The sequence below is a fragment of the Lactuca saligna genome, chromosome 2 (genome assembly GCF_052625555.1).
Source record: "Lactuca saligna cultivar CGN05327 chromosome 2, ASM5262555v1, whole genome shotgun sequence".
NCBI classification, from domain to species: domain Eukaryota; kingdom Viridiplantae; phylum Streptophyta; class Magnoliopsida; order Asterales; family Asteraceae; genus Lactuca; species Lactuca saligna.
The window spans coordinates 93,818,827-93,844,009 of NC_136418.1; positions in this window are offsets into that span (position 1 = coordinate 93,818,827).

Sequence of the window (25,183 nt, forward strand, 5' to 3'; positions counted from 1 at the left end):
TCCTCCCTGTATTCCTTTATTGTGTATTCTCTTATGTTATCGTGTATTGTATCTCTATAACGTATGTATTGTATTAGTATGTCTTTAATTGTATCTCTTTATATAGTATGTATTGTATTTAGTATAGACTCATGAATAAACTGACTCTTGTGTGATTCCTTGTACTTAGAATAGTAAGTAGTATCTCCTAACTATACCTATTATAGCTACTAGTAATGTACGTGTACAACAAAAGTATGCCTTTGCTACCCAAAGGTACTGAACTAACTGATGGAACTTTTATGTCTATGTATGTATACATGATATATAACTAATATTTAGACGACATTCGGATGAATAACCGATGCCCTAAGGCCACATCCTAACAAGGAAAAGGAAATAAAGCGAGCTAGCCGTCCTAAGTCCTATAAACATTTCTTATATACCTATACATATATAGGCATGCCTTTGACAATATAAAAGTATAAAAGAAGTTTTGTAAAACCTTTGAAAAGTTTAATAACTAAGAAATGATGACTTGATGTCAGTTTGTAAACGATTTGAAAGCAGTTTGTTTGATAAGAATAGTTTTAAGTATAAGGAAACCTTTATTTGAAACACATTTGTAATAAAGTTTGAAAGGAAACATATAGTATGTAAAATAGTCTGATAAAGAGTTTTAAACATTTAAAAACATTTGAGAAAGCCATTTGAAGTAATCTGTTTGGTAAAACAGCTAAAAGTATAGTAAATCCATTTGTATCCTAGTTATTAATCACATGTGATTGATATAATAACTCACATGATTCAACTTGTATCCCCCCCCCCCCTCCGTAAAAGCATTTATAAACATTTAAAAACATTTAAAAGGGTTAATTAAGGGGTATGAACTCACCTGTGGTGAGTGGATCGGATGGAAGTGTCGGACAAGTGCTTAGTGTCAAGTGAAGACTTAAACACACACAATGATCCTGATAACATATAAAGACATATGTATATCTATAATTAGTGATTATAACACTAATTAGGCTAGTATAAACATCCTAATGTGTGGAAAATACTTTAGTCAAAGTGCTAGGTCATTGGGTTGCAACAAAGGAGTGGAAGGCATTGTAAGTGAGTTTATGGTCAATGGACCATACTTAATGGAGTTCACAGCCCATGGGAGTTTAGCCCTAGATGTAAGCTATATAATGGGTCACCATTCATGGCTTAAAAGCAAAGTGTCATAAGTGGTTAAGTGTTCCAAGGCTTAAGCAAGAGGTCAAGTGAGTTTAAGGTCCAAGAATGACCTTTACATGTGTTTACGGCATGGGGACCACTTCCCTATGAGTTTACGGCCGTAAACTCATGGTGTGAAGTACCATTTCGTTTCTTGAAGTCCCTAATTCAATGGGGTATGGTTCTAGACTAAGTTACAAGGCTTGGTAAGGGACTAGGGTGCCATTTGCACCACTTATAGGGGTTTACGGCCCAAGAACATGTCTTGCCTGTAAACTCCTTGATCACATGTTTCTTTATGATTTCTAAGCCCTAAACATGTTAAACCTAGTGTACAATGAGTTAGAACAATAGTACTTACGATCTAGGAGCTTGAATGATCGATTTTGGCCAAGAACACTAGTGTGTGTTCTTGGTGAAACTTGAAGATCTACAAAATGGAATGATTTCACTGATGAAATCATGTAAGATCATTAGATCATGTAAGATATCAACTAATTAGGGCAAGAAGCTTACGAGTTTTGAAGATCGGGATGATACTTGAGAGGATTAGGGAGGAAATCAGCCAAGGAAGTGGAAGAATGAAACAAATGGCCAAAACTTGACCATATAGGGGGAGTTTACGACCCACATGGAGTTTACGGCCGTAAACTCCATTGTGGTGGTCGTGAACTCCTGGTCAAAGTGATTAACACTCGTTCTTTGTGCTATAGCTTCAGCAGATAAACTTCGACACTTATCCCTTAAGTGTACAAGGCTCAAAATGTTCAAACAGACTCCAAAATGTGCTAAATGATAGTAGGAATAAGTTTGACTTTCAATGAAGTGTTTGACTATATAGGATAGAAAATTTTGGGTTGTCACATCCCCTTTCTTTGAATTTTCCATACTAAAACGCTTTAGTACCTTATCCAAGTATATATCCTGACTGAGTCCTATCAGTCTCTTTTCCCTGTTTCTCACTATCCTTATTCCCAGAATATAAGCAGCCTCTCTGAGGTCCTTCATAGCGAAACACTTCCCAAGCTAGGACTTGACCTCCTGCAAGGTTGGGATGTCGTTTCCTATGAGTAGTATGTCATCAACATACAATAAAAGGAAGCTCAGTATACTCTCACTGGCTTTGACATATACACAAGATTTATCTTCGCTTCGCAGAAATCCAAACTCTTTGACTTTCTTGTCAAAACAAAGATTCCATCTGCGAGACGCTTGTTTCAATCCATAAATGGATTTCTCAAGCATTCACACACTATTTGGATGCTTCTCATCGACAAAACCCTATGGCTGATTCATGTAAACATCCTCAACCAACTTTCCATTAAGAAAAGTGATTTTCACGTCCATCTACCATATTTCATAATCATGAAACGCAACTATTGCGAGCATTATCCTGATAGACTTTATCTTTGTAACTGGTGAGAAGGTCTCATCATAGTCAACTCCAAGAGTTTAAGTAAAGCCCTTCGCGACCAATCCTGAATTATAAGTGTGCACATTCCCATCCATGTCCGTCTTCTTCTTGAAGATCCACTTGCACCTGACTCTCTTATGACCCGGTACATTTTCAACCAAATTCCAAACTTGGTTGTCCTACTTGGACTGAATCTCGCTGACTTATCAGTTCCCTTTCTCGGAAAACACCTCTTCTAGCAACGAAGACAACATTGTCACTTGGTCTATCGAGGAGATAGCCAAAATAATTCTGTGGGTAGACGATGAAATAACACTTCTCACTACGACGCTCGAACTTGTCATTAGTCTCTAGTCTTAAGAAAGCCTCGCAACCCCAAACCTTGATATATGCCAACGAGGGAGCTTTCCCTGTCCACATCTCGTGAGGTGTCTTGGCAACCTTCTTGGTGGGAACTAAGTTAAGGATATGGGCGGTAGTCTCTAAGGCATATCCCCAGAAAGCTATGCGTAACGAAGTCCGAATCATCATGGAACGAACCATGTCCAACAAGGTTCGATTACGTCTCTCAGCCACACCATTCAATTGTGGCGTTCTCGGAGGCGTCAATTGCGAAACAATTTTGCATTCCTTTAGATAGTCATGAAACTCAAGACTTAGTTACTCTCCTCCTCGGTCTGACTGAAGCATCTTGATTTTCTTGCCCAGCTGATACTCCACTTCATTCTTGAATTCTTTGAACTTTTCAAAGGTTTCTAACTTATGCTTGATTAAGTAGATATATCCATATATGCTATAATCATCTGTAAAAGTCACGTAGAAGAAGAAAGCATCCCTTGTGGTGGATCTAAAAGGCCCACACAAATCGGTGTGTATGACATCTAATAGACCCTCACCCCTTTTACAAGTGCTAGTAAAGGGTGACTTGGTCATCTTCCCAAGTAAACAAGATTCACACATGTCATCGTCCCTAAGGTCGAATGACTCCAACACTCCATCCTTTTGGAGTTGGGCTATGCGTTTCTTATTGACATGGCCAAGGCGACAATGTCATAAGCATGCTTTGTCTAGACTATTAGACGAATCAATATTCAACACATCATTTCCTAAATTATCAACAACCAACACATATTCATAAATCCCATTAAAAGGTAATGCATTGAAATAAAAGACACCATTCAAATAAACATTAATAGAACCATTATTATTATTATCAAATGAGTATCTGAAACCTTGTCTAAACAATCCATGAAATGAAATGATGTTCCTTGCCATATCTGGCGAATAAGAACAATTATTTAAATCTAATCCTAATCCATTACTCAAAAAAAGTGTAAACTACGACTCTGGTCATAGGCGACGATCTTCTGTTTCCCATAATCAAGTTTATCTTCCCATGTTCCACCTCCCTACTTCTTCTTAGGCCTTGAAAATAAGAACAAATGTGGAAACTAGATCCTGTATCAAGAACCCATGAAGTAGCAAATGATGAATTGTTAGATTTAATAGAATACATAACTGCAAAGGTGGGCTTTATCTTCCCATCTTTTACATCTTGCAGATACTTAGGGCAGCTTTGTTTCCAGTGGCCCTTCTCGTGGCAGTAGTAGCACTCTGCTTCTTTGGGGTCAGAAGAGGGTTTGACTGAACCAGCTTTGGTTCCACTAGAAGAGGAACCATCATTGGGCTTGCCCTTTTGGTGGCTCTTTGTAACAGCCCGGATCTCCAGGTATCTTTAATTTCATATTTTTGGTGTTTTGTGAGAGGACTCGGCGAGTTGGAGGTCGAACTCGCCGAGTCGGGTCGCGGTTTTGGACGAAGGGTCGCATCTGGACTCGGCGAGTCCAAGGGATGGACTCGGCGAGTCCGCGCTGTTTAATGAAACCCTAATTTTCCGGTCCTAAGCCCTATTTAAAGGACCTTATGGCCCTTCATTACGGCCACCTTGAGCGTTGAGTGCACCTAAGCAGCTAAGAGTCCTTGTGAGTGAGATAAGAGGCTATTTGCTCACCAATTTGTGTGTTATTGCAAGAAAGAAAGGAGAAGATCAAGCTAGAAGAGTTGGGGAGCTTGGATATGCTTCTATTTCATCAAGGGAAGCTTCTTGAGGTAACTTTCAGAGCTAATCTTCGTGTTTTGGTTGATATGTCAATTCTAGGGTTTCTTCTTGCCTTATTTGACTTGTATTTGAAGTATGAAAGGTCCCATGGAGATATGGAACCTAGATTTGGACCTTAGCTGGTTCAGAAGGCCCCAATGATATGCTTTATGTCCATTCTTTTGAGTTGGAGACTAGGGTTGCCATATTAGAGGTTATTACCCCAAAAAGAGCCTTGTAAGTGTTGCATGGCGGCCAAGACTGAGACTTTACGTGATAAATGAGCTTGGGAAGGCCAGATCTATGTGTGTATGGAACGGATCTGACCGCATAAGCAAGTTTTAGCTGATGCATGGCATGGACTCGCCGAGTCTGAAGAACAGACTCGACGAGTAGCTTGAAGATTGTCCTTAAAACCACCTAGTGAGTAGTCCTGCCGAGTTGTGGGTGACTCAGTGAGTCACAGAGAGTTAGAGAGGTATTGACAGGTGGACCGAGTCGAGTTGGTACTCGCCGAGTTGTCCTTGCGACTCGGCGAGTTGAGTCGCGGTGGCCTCGTGATTCATGACCAGGTGGAACTCATCAAGTCAGGGGAGTACTCGACGTGTCAAAGAGAAAATCCTTACGAGTTGGTGAAAACGCGTAGACTCGCCGAGTCGCTCTAGTGCACTCGCCGAGTCCGATCAAATTGACCAATGACTGTTGACCAAAGTTGACCAGTGTTGACTTGATAGGGATGGTCAACCTTAGTGGTACAATAATTAATTATAGATATATGATGTTATAAGAGGATTATAGCTTGGGGGTTCGAGCACGAGTGATTTCCAGGGTTCACGAGTTATCGAGATATGCGAGGTGAGTCTTCTCACTATACTGTACCCGGAAGGGTTTAACTGTGTGACCGGAAGGTCGAATATGATATGAGATATATGAATTATGTGTGATAAGTTAATCGTTATATGTGCCATGTATGATATGCTTGATATGGGCCGAAGGAATTATGTTATGGGCCGGAAGGCATTGTAAAATGGACCGTAAGGTTGTCGTGGGTAGGACCGGAAGGTTTGCCCAGACGGGACAGAAGTCCCCTGAGACACATGGACCGGAAGGTCAAGGCCTGGAAGGGCGTATGTGCATAGGTTGTATTTTGGGGAACTCACTAAGCATTTATGCTTACAGTTGTTGAGTTATGTGTTTCAGGTACTAGCGAGGACCGTGGGAAGGCGCCGGCGTGATGGTACACACACTCGGGGAAAACTATTTTGTGATCTTTGTTATGTAATCGGTCGTGACAATATTGTTTACATTGGAACTTAAATTATTACTCAATGTTTTGATGTTTGTAAAAATGAAAAAAAAAAAATTGGTTTAAAATTTTCGTCGTTACATGTTGGTATCATAGCCTTGGTTTGAGGGATTCGGGTACACCTTCGGGCTTAACTGAACTCAAACCGGGGATTTGAGAAAACTTTAATTAATAAATCAATAAAATTTGATAAGGGATTTTGAAACAACCAAAGAAGAAGGAGTGTGTACGGTCAGCCAGCGCTCGAATGGTAAAATCCCCAAAATACTCTTACAATATGTGTTATGAGATATGATATGATATGATATGCATGCTAGTAGACTAGGTATTCATATTAGGTCTAGAGTGGCCTGATTTTGTGATGCCTTAGTCTAGGGAAACCTGCTTCGATGAGGTGCTTTGAGAGTTAGAGGGTATCTAGTGCATGGCTAGAATAGAGTACTCAGGATTCGGGGCTTGGGGAGGAGGACTTGAGGTGAATACTGACGCGGTGTAGTTGGTAGTATTGGGCCCGTACTACTAAAGAAACCCAGTCAGTGGGCAACCCAAGTAAGAATCCCTGGGTATCGGAGACTGAGTAGGACTGCGTTATCGAGTGCGATTATGCCCGATAGAGTCTCTGATATTTTTATGTTGTATTTCAGAGACATCATGGTTGGACCACGCCACAGACCTGGTACGAGTAGTGTGAATGACGAGAAGCTTTGTCAGATGATTCATGAGGAGGTAGCTGCAGCGATCCGAGCTGAGATTCCGGAGATGTTTGGGTCTATTAAGACCACGCTGATGGAGACATTTGATGAGCGGTATGCCGCGTTGACTGAGGTCGCAGCCGCTGCAGCTACCACAGTTGTGGCCGCTGCTAGACCACAGGGAGGTGACTCGTTGCTGTTCCGGGAGTTCAGCAACACGAAGCCACCTGAGTTTGACGGGACGCAGGATCTAATCGCTGCGATGAGATGGATTGATGATATCGAGGGGTGCTTCTACACTTGTTCATATCCGGAGCATCTGAGGGTACGGTTCGCCTTGAACCAGCTCCGTTTGGGAGCAAGGGATTGGTGGAAGTTCGTGAAGGCAAACTTCACTTTGGCAGAGGTTTCAGCTGTGACTTGGGAGAGGTTTACTGCTATGTTCAGAGACGAGTACGTTCCCTAGGTGCAGAGGGAACGGTTGGTTCAGGAGTTCTTGACCCTCAAGCAGGGTAATGATTCTATCACAGTGATCATGTGGAAGATTCATGAGAGGGCGATGTTCTGCCCCGAGCAGGTGTCCACGGAGTAGGCTAGGATGAGTCGGTATTTGGGAGTGCTAAGGAGGGATATCCGGGAGTTCGTATCGAACTCGTCATATCAGACTTTTGCTGAGCTTCAGACGAATGCCAGGAAGCGTGAGATCGAGTTGGAGACCCATGCCAGGGAGGAGGCCGAGTCTCAACGGGTGGATCGGCGGCCGGCTCAGTCTCAGCCGGCAGCCAAGTGGACCAAGTCTGCCGATTCGAGATCCGGAGGTCAGAAGGGCCGCACTTGCGGAAAGTGCGGCCAGGGTCACGAGGGGGCATGTCGATCGGGTGCTTGCTACAAGTGTGGAAAGGAGGGGCACATTGCCAGGGATTGCCCCAAGGGATTCATGGTTTGCTTTCATTGCAACCAGACCGGCCATCGGAAGGCCGAGTGCCCCCAGCTTCGCCAGGGATCTACGCTTGCTGCCAGGGTTACCGAGATTCGGCCAGTGAAGGCCGAGGCTCCGAAGGCTCGTGGGAGAGCTTTCCAGTTGACTGCGGAGGAGGTCCGCGCAGCGCCTGATATCATAGCCGGTATGTATTCTTTCATGTATTTACCTTTATACTAAGATATTGTGCTTATATTCTGATATGTGTAGGTACTTTTCTTGTGAATTATGTGCCTGCTTTGGTATTATTTGACTCGGGTGCGAGTCGGTCTTTTGTATCGTTGGCCTTTAGCCAGCACATCGGTATTGATCGGGAGATGATGAGTCGACCCCAACGAGTTTCTATAGCAAATGAGAAAATGGTATACGCCACTGAGGTGATTCGAGGATGCGTGCTCGAGATTTTTGGGGTCGAGTTCCCTATAGACTTGGTTCCTATAGCTATGGGGGATGTATGTGTTATCGTGGTCATGGACTGGTTGAGTAAGTTTAGAGCAGTCATTGACTGCGAGAGACAGCTGGTGACGATTCGAGACCCTAGTGGGGGAGTGCTTATAGTTTATGGCAAAGGGACCCGGTGTGGGTCGGCGTTTTGTTCGGCTGCCAAGGCAAGGCAGAGTTTGTAGCAGGGCTGTAATGGATTCATAGCCTACGTGATGGATACTCGAGTGGCCGCGGGGAGGCCCAATTCGATTGATGACGTTCCAATTGTATGCGAGTTTTCGGATGTGTTCCCCGAAGAGTTACCGGGTGTGCCTTCGGAGAGGCAAATGGAGTTTCGTATCGATTTGGTTCCGGGAGCGGTGCCCATTGCCAAGGTGCCTTATCGTCTCGCTCCACCGGAAATGCAGGAGTTATCCTCACAGCATCAGGAGCTGTTGCGAAAGGGGTTCATTCGACCGAGTAGCTCACCTTGGGGAGCGCCGATTTTGTTCGTCAAGAAAAAGGATGGATCACACCGGATGTGTATCAATTACCGGGAGTTGAACAAGTTGACAGTTAAGAACCGGTGTCCGTTACCTAGGATCGACGATCTGTTCGATCAGTTGCAGGGGGCATCTTGGTTCTCCAAGATAGACTTGAGGTCGGGGTATCATCAGATGAGGGTTCGAGAGGAAGACATCCAGAAGACTGCTTTCAGAACTCGTTATGGACATTATGAGTTTGTGGTGATGCCTTTTGGGCTCACCAATGCCCCGGCTGTGTTCATGGATCTTATGAACCGGCTGTGCCGGCCGATGCTGGATCGATCGGTGATCATATTCATCGATAATATTTTGGTGTATTCGAGGTCCAGGGATCAGCATGAGGAACATTTGAGGGAGATTCTTGGGGTTTTGAGATCGGAGAGACTGTATGCCAAGTTCTCCAAGTGTGATTTCTGGTTAAGAGAGGTCCAGTTCCTCGGACATCTTGTTAACCAGAAAGGGATATTGGTCGACCCGGCCAAGATTGAGGCGGTGTTGAGGTGGGAGGTGCCGAGATCGCCCACCGAGATCAGGAGTTTTCTGGGTTTGGCTGGATATTATCGCAGGTTTATCAAGGACTTCTCCAAGATCGCCGTGCCACTTACTAGGATGACCCGGAAGAGTGTTACGTTTTCATGGGGACCGGAGCAGCAGTCCTCATTCGAGACGCTTCGTTAGAAATTGTGCGAGGCTTTGGTGCTTGCACTCTCGGAAGGGATGGAGGATTTTGTGGGGTATTATGATGCCTCTATATCGGGTTTGGGGGCGGTGCTTATGCAGAGGGGTCATGTGATAGTGTATGCTTCGAGGAAGTTGAAGCCTCACGAGTCGAGATATCCCACCCACGACCTGGAATTAGGGGTTGTGGTGTTTGCCCTCAAGATCTGGCGACACTATTTGTATGGGGTTCGATGTACGATATACACGTACCATAAGATCTTGAAGTACTTGATGGATCCGCCAAATCTGAATATGCGACAGAGGAGGTGGTTGGATGTGGTGAAGGATTACGATTGTGAGATCCTGTACCACCCGGGCAAGGCTAATGTCGTAGCCGACGCGTTGAGCCGTAGGGCGGAAAGCGCCCTAATCCGAGATATTTGTATGAGATTGACGGTATTGACCCCGATTTTGGATATTATTCGAGGATCTCAGGAAGAGGCTGCGAAGCCACAACATCAGAAGAAGGAGCGGGTTGTAGGTCAGGTATCAGGATTTGTCACGGATGGTCGAGGGCTTATGACTTTTCAGGGTCGGATTTGGGTACCGTTTGTGGGCGGTGCGCGTACTATTTTGATGGAGGAAGCACATCAATCGAAATTCTCGATTCATCCCGGTGCTACGAAAATGTATTTGGATCTAAGGAAGGAGTACTGGTGGCCCTGTATGAAAAGGGATGTCGCTTGGTTTGTCGAGAGGTGTTTGACTTATCGGCAGGTCAAGGCCGAGCACCAGCGACTGCACGGTAAGCTGCAACCGCTAAATATTCCCGAATGGAAGTGGGAACAAATAACTCTGGATTTGATTACCAAGTTACCGCGGACTACGAGGGGAGTCGATGCGATTTGGGTGATCATGGATAGATTGACGAAGAGCGCTCATTTTCTAGCCATTAGTGAGAGCTCTTCTGCGGAGAAGTTGGCCGAGTTATATGTGAGGGAGGTAGTATCGCGGCATGGAGTACCGATCTCGATTATTTCAGACAGTGATGTACGTTTCACTTCCAGGTTCTGGAAGAAGTTTCATAAGGAGTTGGGTACTAGGCTGCATTTTAGTACCGCATATCATCCCCAGACAGACGGTCAGAGTGAGCGGACGATTCAGACGCTCGAGGACATGCTCCGGGCATGTGTGTTGGATTTCGGGGGTAGTTGCGATGCATATTTACCCTTGGCAGAGCTTTCCTACAACAACAGCCATCATTCGAGCATTGGTATGCCACCCTATGAGCTGTTGTATGGGCGGAGGTGTCGCACCCCCATCTGTTGGGGTGAGGTAGGGCAGCGGGTTATGGGTAGCATAGATATCGTACTCTAGATGACCGAACAAATTCAGCTAGTCAGGCAGAGGTTGTTGACTGCTCAGAGTCAACAGAAGAGTTATGCAGACAGACGCCGGTCCGAGCTTGAGTTTCAGGTCGGTGATCTTGTGCTCCTGAATGTCTCTCCTTGGAAAGGAGTGATTCGATTCAGGAAGAGGGGCAAGTTGGGGCCCCGATATATTGGTCCTTTCCATGTGATCGCAAGGGTGGGCCGGGTAGCCTACCGTTTAGACTTGCCAGCAGAGTTGGGGCAGATTCACGACACTTTCCATGTGTCGCAGTTGAGGAAGTGTATAGTCGACGAATCGGCAGTGGTTCCATTAGGGGATATTCAGGTAGATGTGAGCCTGAATTATGCTGAGAGACCGGTAGCCATCAGCGATCGGAAGATCAAGGTTTTGAGGAACAAGGAGGTACCCCTAGTGTTGATTCAGTGGAAGCATCGGAAGGGATCAGAATAGTGAGACTTCGAGGGCGAAGTCTTGTTCTAGTGGGGGAGAATCGTAATAGCCCAGATCTCCAGGTATCTTTAATTTCATATTTTTGGTATTTTGTGAGGGGACTCAGCGAGTTGGAGGTCGAACTCGCCGAGTCGGGTTGCGGTTTTGGACGAAGGTTCGCGTCTGGACTCGGCGAGTCCAAGGGATGGAGTCGGCGAGTCCGCGCTGTTTAATGAAACCCTAGTTTTCCGATCCTAAGCCCTATTTAAAGGACCTTATGGCCCTTCATTGTGGCCACCTTGAGCCTTGAGTGCACCTAAGCAGCTGAGAGTCCTTGTGAGTGAGATAAGAGGCTATTTGTTCACCAATTTGTGTGTTATTGCAACAAAGGAAGGAGAAGATCAAGCTAGAAGAGTTGGGGAGCTTGGATTTGCTTCTATTTCATCAAGGGAAGCTTCTTGAGGTAACTTTCAGAGCTATTCTTCATGTTTTGGTTGATATGTCAAATCTAGGGTTTCTTCTTGCCTTATTTGACTTGTATTTGAAGTATGAAAGGTCCCATGGAGATATGGAACCTAGATTTGGACCTTAGCTGGTTCAGAAGGCCCCAAATGATATCCTTTATGTCCATTCTTTTGAGTTGGAGACTAGGGTTGCCATATTAGAGGTTATTACCCCAAAAAGAGGCTTCTAAGTGTTGCATGGCGGCCAAAACTGAGACTTTACATGATAAATGAGCTTGGGAAGGCCAGATCTATGTGTGTATGGAACGGATATGACCATAGAAGCAAGTTTTAGCTAATGCATGGCATGGAATCGCCGAGTCTAAAGAACAGACTTGATGAGTAGCTTGAAAATTGTCCTTAAAACCACCCAGTGAGTAGTCCTGCCGAGTTGTGGGTGACTCAGTGAGTCACAGACAGTTAGAGAGGTATTGACAGGTGGACCGAGTTGAGTTGGGACTCGCCGAGTTGTCCTGGCGACTCGGCGAGTTGAGTCGCGGTGGCCCTGTTGGATAAGGTGTCTAAGTCCATAACTTATTTGGTATATACTTGACCCGACCCGACATGGTCCATTTAGGTTGTATTTCATCCGAACTATTTATGGATAATTTTATGAGAGTTATACACATATGTTTATTAATATATTATAAGTTATAATATATTAATATGAAGTTATGTTATTTAATTAGTTTTAGTTTTAAATTAATTATGAATTAATTTAGAGATTAAAAGGAAGACTAATTAGATTATGGGCTATTGGTTTTATATAGTGTGGGCTAATACTCATTTGTGAATGGGCTAGGCTTATATGGAAGTCCATGGATGATCCATGGAGCTTTCAACCCATGGATCCTTGGAAAGGAAAAGACATGGGTTATTAGGGTTTCACCCTAACCATGCACACTATATAAGCATGCTTATGGAGCATGAAATAAAACTAGTGAACTAGTGTGTGTGCTTGTGTGTGGCCGAAAATACAAGAGTGTGTATACTCTCTCAAAGTTTTCCAAGTGTTTGTGGTGATTTGTGATTCCATTTGAGGCATTCACATTATTGGTGCTTGGCCCTCAAACTCCAAAGAATCAATCCCATCAAAAAGGTATGTAATCTCTTCTAACTTTTTTTTTATGTTTAAAAGTACCCCATGGCATGTTAGATAGGTTATGAACCTTGGAAAAATTATTATTTTGCATGTATTTAGACAAACATAGATCCAAGGTTTATTAGGGTTGCATGCACACTTAGGAAGTATTAGATTGCTCAAAACCCAACAGTGGTATCAGAGCCTAGGCTTGCTTGTTTGATACTTGATGCAAAATAGTGAAAAAATGTTGAAATTGTTGCTGTCTGATGATTGGACTTGCCGAGTCCATTGGGGGACTCGTCGAGTACAAGGCAAAATTCATCCTACTCGCCGAGTTGGTTTGTCCACTTGGTGAGTCGAATGAACATAATGCAAAATTTCGACTTTTGCTACTGGAAATGGACTAGAAACTTTACCCCAAACTGTTTTGATGTTTTAAAACTTATTTTAGTGGGTGTAATGGTTGTTATAATCCATTTACAATGGCTTATATCAAAATTTCATGCTTTGTATGTGTTCATATAATTTTTGAAACTTTGATAATCATGTTCATGTTCTTATGAATTTAGAAAATGATAGGAATTATTTGTTGAATTGTTTAGAATTAATTCTTGATCATTTATGTGTTTTAATGGAGTCCATAATTTGTCCTCAAGTTATGGATTTCCAAAGGTAACTTTTATTTAACACACACTTAAAACAGATAAGTTACATGAAAATGAAGAGTCTTCGTTTTTATGAACCTTTAATTCATAAGTTATGAAATGAAAAGTTTTGCATAGTTTCAAAACTTGCCCTCAAGTTTTGGCATTTGTAAAGCTTCACACACTTTAATAAACATTAATTTCAACCCTTAGATTTTTAATAGTTAAAATTCAACCCTTATACTATTTATAAAATTAATGGTTAATTATTATATATATGTATAAGAATAAGTCGTTTGACCGTTAGTAGGCCTCATTCACCAAGCCGGTCTATAAGGTGGGTATAAGGTTGTTGCCTATAAAATGGCGACTTAATGGGTGTCCATTCTCACCCACCGCTTGCTTGATCGGTGGAGGGTCGTTAGCCGAACGTGTAGAACAATGACTTTAAATCCTCATTAAAAGTATAATGATTATTATAAAGTAACTAAACTCCTTTTAATTCCCAATCTAAGTTACTTTAGGAAAAATGTGAACATGGTGCTAGTCCGTGGAATTCACACTTTGTACCTTACCAAGTCGTTGGTGGAGCGTGTGTGGGTAACCGACACACTAACTTGGACTAGTAAGGATCACGAAGGGTGACTTAATGTTTGTCATAGATCAATGGAGCGTGTGTGGTTAACCGGCACATTGATTAGGTGATAATATTAAGGGTACCAAGTGAGTTAGCATGGTTATTCACACCTTGTTTTGTGATCCTCGGCATCCCAGTCACAAAACATGAAGGGCACAATCGAGATTGAAACATGCCATTGAAAAGTTCAATGAATCTCAAAAGAATCTAGGAATTTCAAATCCAATTAAACCTAATAATTCATTTTGTTTTCATGGTGGAAATTGGTGAATCGTCATTCACCTACCTTTCAAATATATTATTACTTAGATGACGGCATCCCTCTTCTAAGTATAATATATTGTGATTGGGTCCTAGCCTTAATATTACATTTGGGTGTCTTATTAAGGATTCTATATATCTAATCTAAACTTGCTTTCTTCTTTCAGATGTCTTCCAACACTAATGCTTCGGGCTCTAACCCAACTGGTTCTTTCTCTCTCATGAATCTTTGTGGGAGGGTCATCCTTGATGGTTCCAACTTCATGGATTGGATTAGGAACATCAGGATGGTTACTCGTTATGAGGATAAAGAATATGTCCTCGATAAGGAGTTAAAAGAGCTTGATGAGTCTACTACTACTCCTGAGAAGATCACTGAATTCAGGACTCATGAGAGAGATGCTACTAAGGTGGCATGTATCATGATGGCCACGATGACAGCCGAGCTCCAAAGGTCATATGAAGATTTCTACTCTTTTGAGATGCACCAACACCTGATGGAAAGGTTCCATCAGAGTGCTCGTCAGGAGCGGTATGAAATAATCTCTTCCATAATAACTACCCGCATGAAGGAAGGTGAATCCGTCATGGCCCACATGCAAAAGATGCAAAGGTAATGTGGACCGTTTGCTGAAGCTGAATGTAAACATCCCTGAGGAGTTGGCAATTGACATCATTTTGCACTCCTTCCCTTCTTGTTATGACCATTTTCGTATGACATATCATATGAACAAGGAGGAAGTTACCCTTAGCAAGCTTCAAGGACTCTTGAAGACTGTGGAATCCGGTCTTAAGGGTAAGGCGGTTGTTACCTCTATTACTCCTACTCCAACATCTACCCCTGTTTTGGCTACCGGGCAAGGCAAAGGGAAGAAGAGGAAGCACCCTTCGAAGGGTACGAAGGGAAAGTCTCTTGAAGGCACCTCATCGAAGACCAAAAGCGGTTATGTCACTTCTTCTGCCATTCCCAAGGATGCTGAATGCTTTTATTGCCATGAAAAGGCCCACTGGAAGCGAAACTGCCCTAAGTACTTGCAAGATCTAAAGGATGGAAAAGTGAAACCCACCCACACAGGTATTTACACTATATTGTCTAATTATTCATCATATTCTAACACTTGGGTGCTTGATACAGAATGTGGTATTCACATATGTTCTTATTTGCAGGGCCTAAGAAGAAGTGAGGATGTGGAGCACGGGAAGATAAACTTGATCATGGGGAATAGGAAGGCTTCACCTGTTTCCAAGATTGGAGTTTATACTTTGTTGCTTAATAATGGGTTGAAATTAGATTTGAATAAATGTGTGTACTCGTCTGAAATGGCGAGGACTATTATTTCTTTTCATGCATTATACAAACAAGGTTTTACCTTTTCATTTGATAATGAATGTGGTGGTATTGATGCTTTCTTTAATAATGTGTTTTATTTTAAAGCATTACCTTGTGATGGTGTGTATGAAACTATGTCGATTGTAGACAACTGAGGAGATAATGTGTTTTATATTGATTCTTCTACTAGCTTAGATAAAGCATCATTGTGGCATTGTCGTCTTGGACATGTAAACAAGAAATGCATAGGCCAACTCCAAAAGAGTGGAGCCTTGGAGTCGTTCGACCTCAAATCGGATGATAGTTGTGAATCTTGTCTACTTGGAAAGATGACAACATCACCCTTCACGGGAACTTGTGAGAGGGGTGAGGGTTTGTTGGACCTAATACATACTGATGTATGTGGGCCATTCAAAACCGCCACAAGGGATGCTAATAGGTATTATGTGACTTTTATTGATGATTTTAGTAGATATGGGTATGTCTACTTAATCAAACATAAGTCAGAAACCTTTGAAAGGTTTAAGGAATTCAAACAGGAAGTAGAAAATCAATTGGGCAGGAACATTAAGATGCTTTGATCCGATCGAGGTGGTGAGTATCTTAGTACCGAGTTCCTTGACTATCTTAAGGAGTGTGGGATTGTCTCACAATTGACTCCTCCCAGGACACCACAGCTGAATGGTGTAGCTGAGAGGCGTAATCGAACCATGTGGACTGGGAAGGTTCCCAATTTAGATCACATCAAGATTTGGGGTTGCGAGGCTTTCATGAGGCGTGAGACTCAAGATAAACTCGAACCCTGAAGTGAAAGGTGTATTTTCATCGGCTACCCACAGAAATCCTTCGGTTACCTCTTCTACAGACCCAGTGAGAATGTGGTCTTTGTAGCACGAAGAGGGGTCTTTCGTGAGAGAGAATTTATGAGCCAAGGAGACAGTGGGAGGCAAATTGATCTTGAGGAAATTCAAGAAGCAATTGGTGAAGGAACCTCAAACACTAGCAACCAACCTGAGGAGGAAACTCCTGTTGAGCAAATTGACAAGTCTGTACCTCCGAGGCGTTCCAAACGGGTTAGAAACACACCTTCGTTTTATTATGGCTTTCATATTACTACGGAAGGTGATATGTTTATCAGTGATAGTACATTGGTAAATTTGGATGAACCTAGCAGTGTTAAGGAAGCCATGGCAGGCCCAGAGTCTGCCAAATGGAAGGAGGCTATGGACAGCGAGATACAGTCCATGTATGACAATCAAGTTTGGAACTTGGTTGACCATGTACCAGGCCGTAAAAGAGTCGGGTGCAAATGGATCTTCAAGAAGAAGACCGACATGGAAGGAAAAGTGCATACTTATAAGGCTCGACTGGTTGCGAAGGGTTTTACTCAAACTCAAGGTATTGATTATGATGAAACCTTCTCGCCGATAGCAAAGATTAAGTCTATTAGGGTTATATTAGCCATTGCCGCATTTCATGATTATGAAATATGGCAAATGGATGTCAAAACCGCTTTCCTTAATGGAAAGTTGGCTGAGGATGTGTACATGAATCAGCCAGAGGGTTTTATCAATGCAAAGTACCCAAATAGAGTATGCAAGCTTAAGAAGTCCATTTATGGATTAAAACAAGCATCTTGTAGCTGGAATCTTTGTTTTGATGAGAAGGTCAAAGAGTTTGGTTTCTCGAGAAGTGAAGATGAGTCTTGCGTGTATGTCAGAGCTAGTGGGAGTATAGTTAGCTTCTTGGTACTGTATGTAGATGACATACTACTTATAGGAAATGACATCCCAACCTTGCAGGAGGTTAAGTTCTGGCTTGGGAAGTGCTTTGCTATGAAGGACCTAGGGGAGGCTGCCTATATCCAAGGGATAAGGATATTAAGAGAAAGGAGTAGAAGACTGATTGGACTTAGTCAGAGTACCTACTTGGATAAGGTGTTGAAAAGGTTCAACATGGAGAATTCCAAGAAAGGAGATTTACCGATCCAAAGCAATGCCAAACTAAGTAAGACTCAGAGTCCGAGTACAGAGGCAGAGATAGCTGAGATGAGCCAACTACCGTATGCTTCCGATGTTGGCTCGATCATGTATGCTATAACTTGTACCCGCCCTGATGTGGCCTTTGCTTTGAGCATGGTCAGCAGGTATCAGGGGAACCCTATCAAGGCTCATTGGACCGCAGTAAAGAACATTCTCAAGTACCTGCAGAGGACTAAGGATTGGATCCTTACCCTTGGTGGGAGTGATGACTTGAGAGTATTAGGGTATAGTGATGCTAGTTTTCAGACTGATAGGGATAACTTCCGCTCTCAGTCAGGCTGGATCTTTACCTTAAATGGAGGGGCAATCTCTTGGAAGAGTTCCAAGCAGGAGACGGTGGCTGAGTCGACTTGTGAATCAGAGTATATAGCAGCAAGTGAAGCAGCAAAGGAGGCGATATGGCTAAAGAACTTCATCGGAGACCTTGGAGTTGTACCATCTATTAAGGAGCCTATGGAGATTTTCTGTGACAACAATAGTGTGGTTGCCTTAGCCAAGGAACTGAGAGATCATGGCAGATCCCGACATATTGACAGAAAATATCACTTCATAAGACACAAGATTGAAGAAGGACTCCTCGTGACAAAGAGGATATCATCGGATGAGAATCCTGCAGATCGCCTTATGAAGGGACTCACGAGGGTTAAGCATTTTCAGCATGCGAGGCGCATCAGGCTGAGGGACGATATTAGTTTTACAGATTAGATAGTTTTCCTGAAGCTTGTAAAATGTAATTGACGTTTGATGATGAATAAAATTTGTGATTTATTTATGAGTAATGTGTTACTGTCATTGTCAATTATTTACTATTGTTTCAATTTTGCATGTTTTGACTTCCAGAATAATTAATTTATTCAAACCTCCACAATCCATCATATGTCGGAAGTAGGTATGAATCAAGATTGTCATGAATTGGGTTTGTAGATGGCTAAAGGTGTTTAGTCATGGCAATGGTTGTTACAACGTTCATGAGTACTCATAAGTTATGAGTATTGGAATAAACCCACGCTCACTTGTATCACTTCATGGAATTTATCTCGAGTGATCATGAGACGGTAATATCATATAAATCTTCAAACCTAGAGATATGAGTTGTTACCTATGAGTTGGTTGTGCATTGATTGCACGTAAACGCATCAGTAACTTGATGTTATAAAACGTGCCTTTTTGTACAATTTAACAAGTATTAGAAAAAGCATATGAGTCGAAGTTTATCTGTTCCTTCTAGAAATAGAAGCGATATCTGGGCCTATCGATGATTTTGTGTTGACCCATGTACCGGGCCCGGTCAGAACAAAATTGATGTGTTCAGCTGAGTTCTTTGTCAAACAAATCAGAAATCGGGAAACAACTGCCAGACAATAAGCAAGACATAGTTCCATGAGTTTGTCCGGCTGATATCATGAGAACAGAGGATTGTATGATCACTTATCTTAAAATGGCGCTTCATAGTTCAGCGGAGTTTTCGAGAGCTACGATTACTGGTTGGTTCCTGAAGTTATATAGACAAATACAGTTATTAGACTTATCCAAGTGGGAGTCTGTTGGATAAGGTGTCTAAGTCCATAACTTATTTGGTATACACTTGACACGACCCGACATGGTCCATTTGAGTTGCATTTCATCCGAACTATTTATGGATAATTTTATGAGAGTTATACACATATGTTTATTAATATATTATAAGTTATAATATATTAATATGAAGTTATGTTATTTAATTAGTTTTAGTCTTAAATTAATTATGAATTAATTAAGAGATTAAAAGGAAGACTAATTAGATTATGGGCTATTGGTTCTATATAGTGTGGGCTAATACTCATTTGTTAATGGGCTAGGCTTCTACAAAAGTCCATGGATGATCCATGGAGCTTTCAACCCATGGATCCTTAGAAAGGAAAAGACATGGGTTATTAGGGTTTCACCCTAACCATGCACACTATATAAGCATGCTTATGGAGCATGAAATAAAACTAGTGAACTTGTGTGTGTGCTTGTGTGTGGCCGAAAATACAAGAGTGTGTATACTCTCTCAATGTTTTCCAAGTTATTGTGGTGATTTGTGATTCCATTTGAGGCATTCACATTATTGGTGCTTGGTCCTCAAACTCCAAAGAATCAATCTCATCAAAAAGGTATGTAATCTCTTCTAACTTTTTTTTATGTTTAAAAGTACCCCATGGCATGTTAGATAGGTTATGAACCTTGGAAAAATTATTATTTTGCATGTATTTAGACAAACATAGATCCAAGGTTTATTAGGGTTACATGCACACTTAGGAAGTGTTAGATTGCTCAAAACCCAACAGGCCCCGTGATTCATGACCAGGTGGAACTCGTCGAGTCAGGGGAGTACTCGACGTGTCAAAGGGAAAACCCTTGCGAGTTGGTGAAAACGCGTAGACTCGCCGAGTCGCTCTAGTGCACTCGTCGAGTCCGGTCAAATTGACCAATGACTATTGACCAAAGTTGACCAGTGTTGACTTGATAGGGATGGTCAACCTTAGTGGTACAAGTATTAATTATAGGTATATGATGTTATAGGAGGATTATAGCTCGGGGGTTCGAGCACAAGTGATTTCCAGGGTTCACGAGTTATCGAGATATACGAGGTGAGTCTTCTCACTATACTGTACCCGGAAGGGTTTAACTGTGTCACCGGAAGGTCGAATATGATATGAGATATATGCATTATGTGTGATAAGTTAATCGTTATATGTGCCATGTATGATATGCTTGATATGGACCGGAAGGCATTATGTTATGGGCCGGAAGGCGTTGTAAAATGGACCGTAAGCTTGTCCTGGGTAGGACCGGAAGGTTTGCCCAGACGGGACGGAAGCCCCCTGAGACACATGGACCGGAAGGTCAAGGCCTGGAAGGGCGTATGTGCGTAGGTTGTATTTTGGGGAACTCACTAAGCATTTATGCTTACAGTTGTTGTGTTATGTGTTTCAGGTACTAGTGAGGACCGTGGGAAGGCGCCGACGTGATCGTACACACACTCGGGGAAAACTATTTTGTGATCTTTGTTATGTTATCGGTCGTGACAATATTGTTTACATTGGAACTTAAATTATTACTCGATGTTTTGATGTTAGTAAAAATGAAAAAAAAAAAATTGGTTTAAAATTTTCGTCGTTACACTCTTACTTGGAGCCTTCATCTTTTTACCATTTCCTTGACCAATTGCCAACACAGGAGCATCCATAGTAGAGGATGATGCAACAGACTTGTCCTTGAGGTTGCTCTCAGCACTCCTTAGGAGTCCTCGGAGTTTGCTCAAGGTGACCTATTCTTTATTCATATGGTAGGTCATCCTAAATTGCTTGTAGCACGAGGGCATGGAATGGAGAATGATGTCGATAGCCAAATGTGACAACCATCAAAATCCGAGTTAGTTCCATATTTGAATAAACCTAGTTGCACGTATAGGCATGACACATACTAGACTTAGTAACTAGAAGCTAAGTTATAACCTACTAGAAACATGGAAACAATTAGAATCAATGGATAGTGTACTTAGATTTCATATTGATATGTGAATTCTACATCTACTAAGTTGTAGTGACTATCCCTATTTGGGTCACTCTTTGACTTGAACATCATTTCATGAATCATATACAAACATCATGCACTTGACCTAGAAGTAGAAGTTAGTTCAAAGTCTCATAGAAACTTAAGTCAAAGTTGAAGAGTAGGACTAGTATACTTGATTCCTCAATTTCGCTTGAATCTCGGTATCACAACATAGAATGCCAATAAACCGATAAAAATAAATTACAATAATTATTTCTAATTTGAGTAAGAGTTAGAAAACTCTAAAATAGTTTGAAGTCTCAAAATTCAAGTAATTTTGATATCCAAAGATTTACACTCTCAAAAACTCTAAATGCCCTAAAAACTCATATTTACAAACTCTAACCTTAAAAATTCTATAAAAATAATTATAAACCTTGTAATATTATCTTATAATAATTAAAATTAGCATAATATATCCAAGGCAAATAAAATTGAACTCATTAACATTACCCTTAATTTATAAATAAAAAATCAACACTTTTATGCATAAAAAAAACTTGGTTAAGTTGCATCTTTTATAAATATTTGATATTTTTATAAAATATTTAAATTTTATAAAGAAAAATGAAAGAGAGAGGGATATTATACACTCAAAAGTCGCCGCTTCTCTCCAATGCATCATTTCCCCAAGCCATTATTCATTTTTCACTTTCCCATACTTCATCTTCTCTCTCACTTTTCTCTCATCTTCTCTCATTCTCTCTCACACTCTTCATCACCATCACATTTTCTCTCTTCCTCTCTCTATATCCACAAAATTTTTCCAGAAAACAAGTCCAAGAACACACCTCAAACTCAAAATCTTCATCATCTAGTGGTGTTCATCAAGGTAGAACACGATTTGCTTTCATTTTCCTCCATGTTTTCAAGGTTATTCTTGCATTTCCTTCTTCTTCTGCACCTTTCTCTTAGAAAATATGTGTGCATGTTCATTCACTTCAGTTTTGATGATGATGGTGGTAGAATTTCATCCAAAAACAACATGCATGTTGTAAATGGTGAAATCCAAGGACCTAAACCTAAGTCAAGATCATGAAAATGCACTTTTCTACACGTTTTGGTGGAAAATCACATCATGCACTCTATGTTTTTAAAAAAAAAAAATGATTTTTGAACATTTCAAACTCATGAATTATCTTTAAACCAACATGCATGTGATGATCTTCAAGCTTAGATGCTAGATCATCAAAGAATGTTGTTAAAAGCTTTCAAATATGTTCACGAAGGATTTATTTCCAAATAAATATCTAAAACTCCTTTTCTGATGAAATCCGGTTTTTCCCAGATTCCCATCAACAAAATAAGATGCTCTGTAAATTTCCAGAATAGGGCAATAAATCATATAAAATACTTTATGAGGTCTATAAATCATAGGTAAATTCTTGGATGACCCCTATGCTAAATAATGACTTCGCATTAAATTGAATCGATTTTTGTTACTGTTTAACATGTTTTTGAATTTTCTTTTTGTTTGGCACCAATAAATAATAGATCCACTTTAGAGAAGGTGAATGGGGAACCTAACAATTTTCGCAGGTTATAATCTCTATGGAATACTTTGAAACATTGTTTCAGAATTTTTCATAATGTATTCCTATTTTTCTCTGAGTTTTGTATATAATGGCCTAAAAATAGAATTAATTGTTCTGCTCATCCAAGATTCATGAAAGTTTACCAGACCACCTTGTAATAAATGAGGATGCTACATAAAATTTTTGATGATTTTTATTTTCTATATGGTATTTTTCTTCTATTTTCCCAAGATTTAATACACTTAAACCTAATTTTTATTAGAATAAATGCTCAAAAATCATAAAATTGGGTTAAACAGTTTATAAATTCATTTTAATATTTTTCCCAACATAATAATGTTTAATAACAGTGTTACAAAAATTTTGGGCAATTTTAGAAACTATCATCTATTTATTTCAATTTCTATTAGAATAAATGCTCAAAAAAACATAAAATTGGGTTAAACATGTTATAAATTCATTTTAATATTTTTCCCAGCTTAATTATGTGTAATTAAATTACTATAAAATTTTTGGGGTATTTTATAAACTGATTTCTATTTTTCATGAATTCGTATCTATTTAGAGAATTAAATATAAGAAAAATGGTTATGCATATCAATAATCCATGAAAATTTATCTGGAAGTCTCTTAGTGTAGTTAGAAGCAAAATCTGAAGTTTGGTAAATGTTATTAACTGTATAGTATTTTTTTTTATGGTTTTATGTTTATTCAAGAAACTAAAATCGTGAAAAATAGTCCGACAAATCAAAAATTCAAGAAAATTAATCCTGAGGTCTTTGACTTCAATTAAAACTAAAATGCAAACTTTGGGAAATTTTAGAACTAAATTTATTTAGTTTTTGAATATTTAATCGCTAGAACACCTTTTAAAATGATAAATATTAGCATTTCAATAATGGGGAATTTCCACTTAAATTGATATATAACAATTGATTCATTGAAATTAAATTTTCACAGAAAAATGTTTGTAACTTATCAATATTAAATTTTGATACACTATTGGCATAATTCTATTGTAGTAGTAAGTATACTAGTGTTAGATTTCGATTAGAGACTCACTAGCGAATACCATTATTGTAGGAATCGATTGTGGTATGAGTGGAGCGTAGCCAAGGCACCATTTGCATCATCTCAATGCATATTGTGGTGTAGTCCCCTATTTTCAGTTTTTAAATGTTTTGGAGTGGAAAAGCATGTCATAAATTATTTATATTCGTTGTATTTATTTGACTCGTATAAACTTGGTTGCTGTATTTTCCATATTGTGAGTATTCACGCACTCCCCTATTTTCAGTTTTTAAATGTTTTAGGGTGGAAAACCATGTCCTAAACTTTTTTTATGTTTGTTGTATTTATTTTGACTTGTATGAAACTTGGTTGCTATATTTCGTATGTATGTGTATGTTACTTTAATTCATGAGGACTATATCGTGGTTAAGTCCCTGGAATCTCTAGACACAACTCATTGACTCTTTTGAACCTATGTTTATTATGGATAGCACTATCAAGAGGTAGACAACTCCTCACTCGCACAATTCGCTTGAGTGCATTTTACCATTTTGTACACTATGTTTGCGATACACATAGTAGTCAATAGGGCACGATTCGGTGATTAGGCTTGGGATGTGAACTCATGAATGGAAACTTGATACACATACTATTCTTGATGCACATACTATTCTTTATGTACATACGAAACTTGTATTCCCATGTAAACAACGACACTTGTATACTTATTTTACCAATGAAACTTGAATGCTTATTTTAGCAACGAAACTGATTACTCATTATAGCAATAAACTCGTTTATGAATTATAGCAATCAACTTTGTTTCTCATTATATTAATGAACTTTTTTTCTCATTATAGCAATAAACTTTGTATCTCATTATAAGAACGAACTTTTGTTACTAAATACTTAGTTACTTGTTTTAGCAACAAACTTGGTTGCTTCTTATAGTAACAAACTTATTTGCTCCTTGTAGCAATGAAACTTGTTTACTCATTTTAGTATCAAACTTTATTTCCCATGAGGATATGAACGTTGCATCTCTTTTGGGCAACATACTTTATTTCTCATGATGACAAAGAACTTTGTTTTTACAAATTTATTTAATCCTTTTAACAATATACTTTTATTATTGGAAACTTTTATCAAAAGTTTGATTTCGATTCATGAACCAATATTATTTTGTTAAACTTGTGAGTACTCACCAACTATTTTTATAGTTGACGCTTGTTTTACATGCTTTTTCGGGAATCATCGAGTAAGTGGCACTTAGGGACACTTCACTTTTAGGAGCATTCGCATGTATTGTATTTCAATTTACATTGTAATTTCTTTTAAAAGTTGTTCAAATCCATTGTAAATTTGTAATGATTTTAATACTATGGTTGGTGTTGTCTTTAAACTTTTGCTATGAAACCC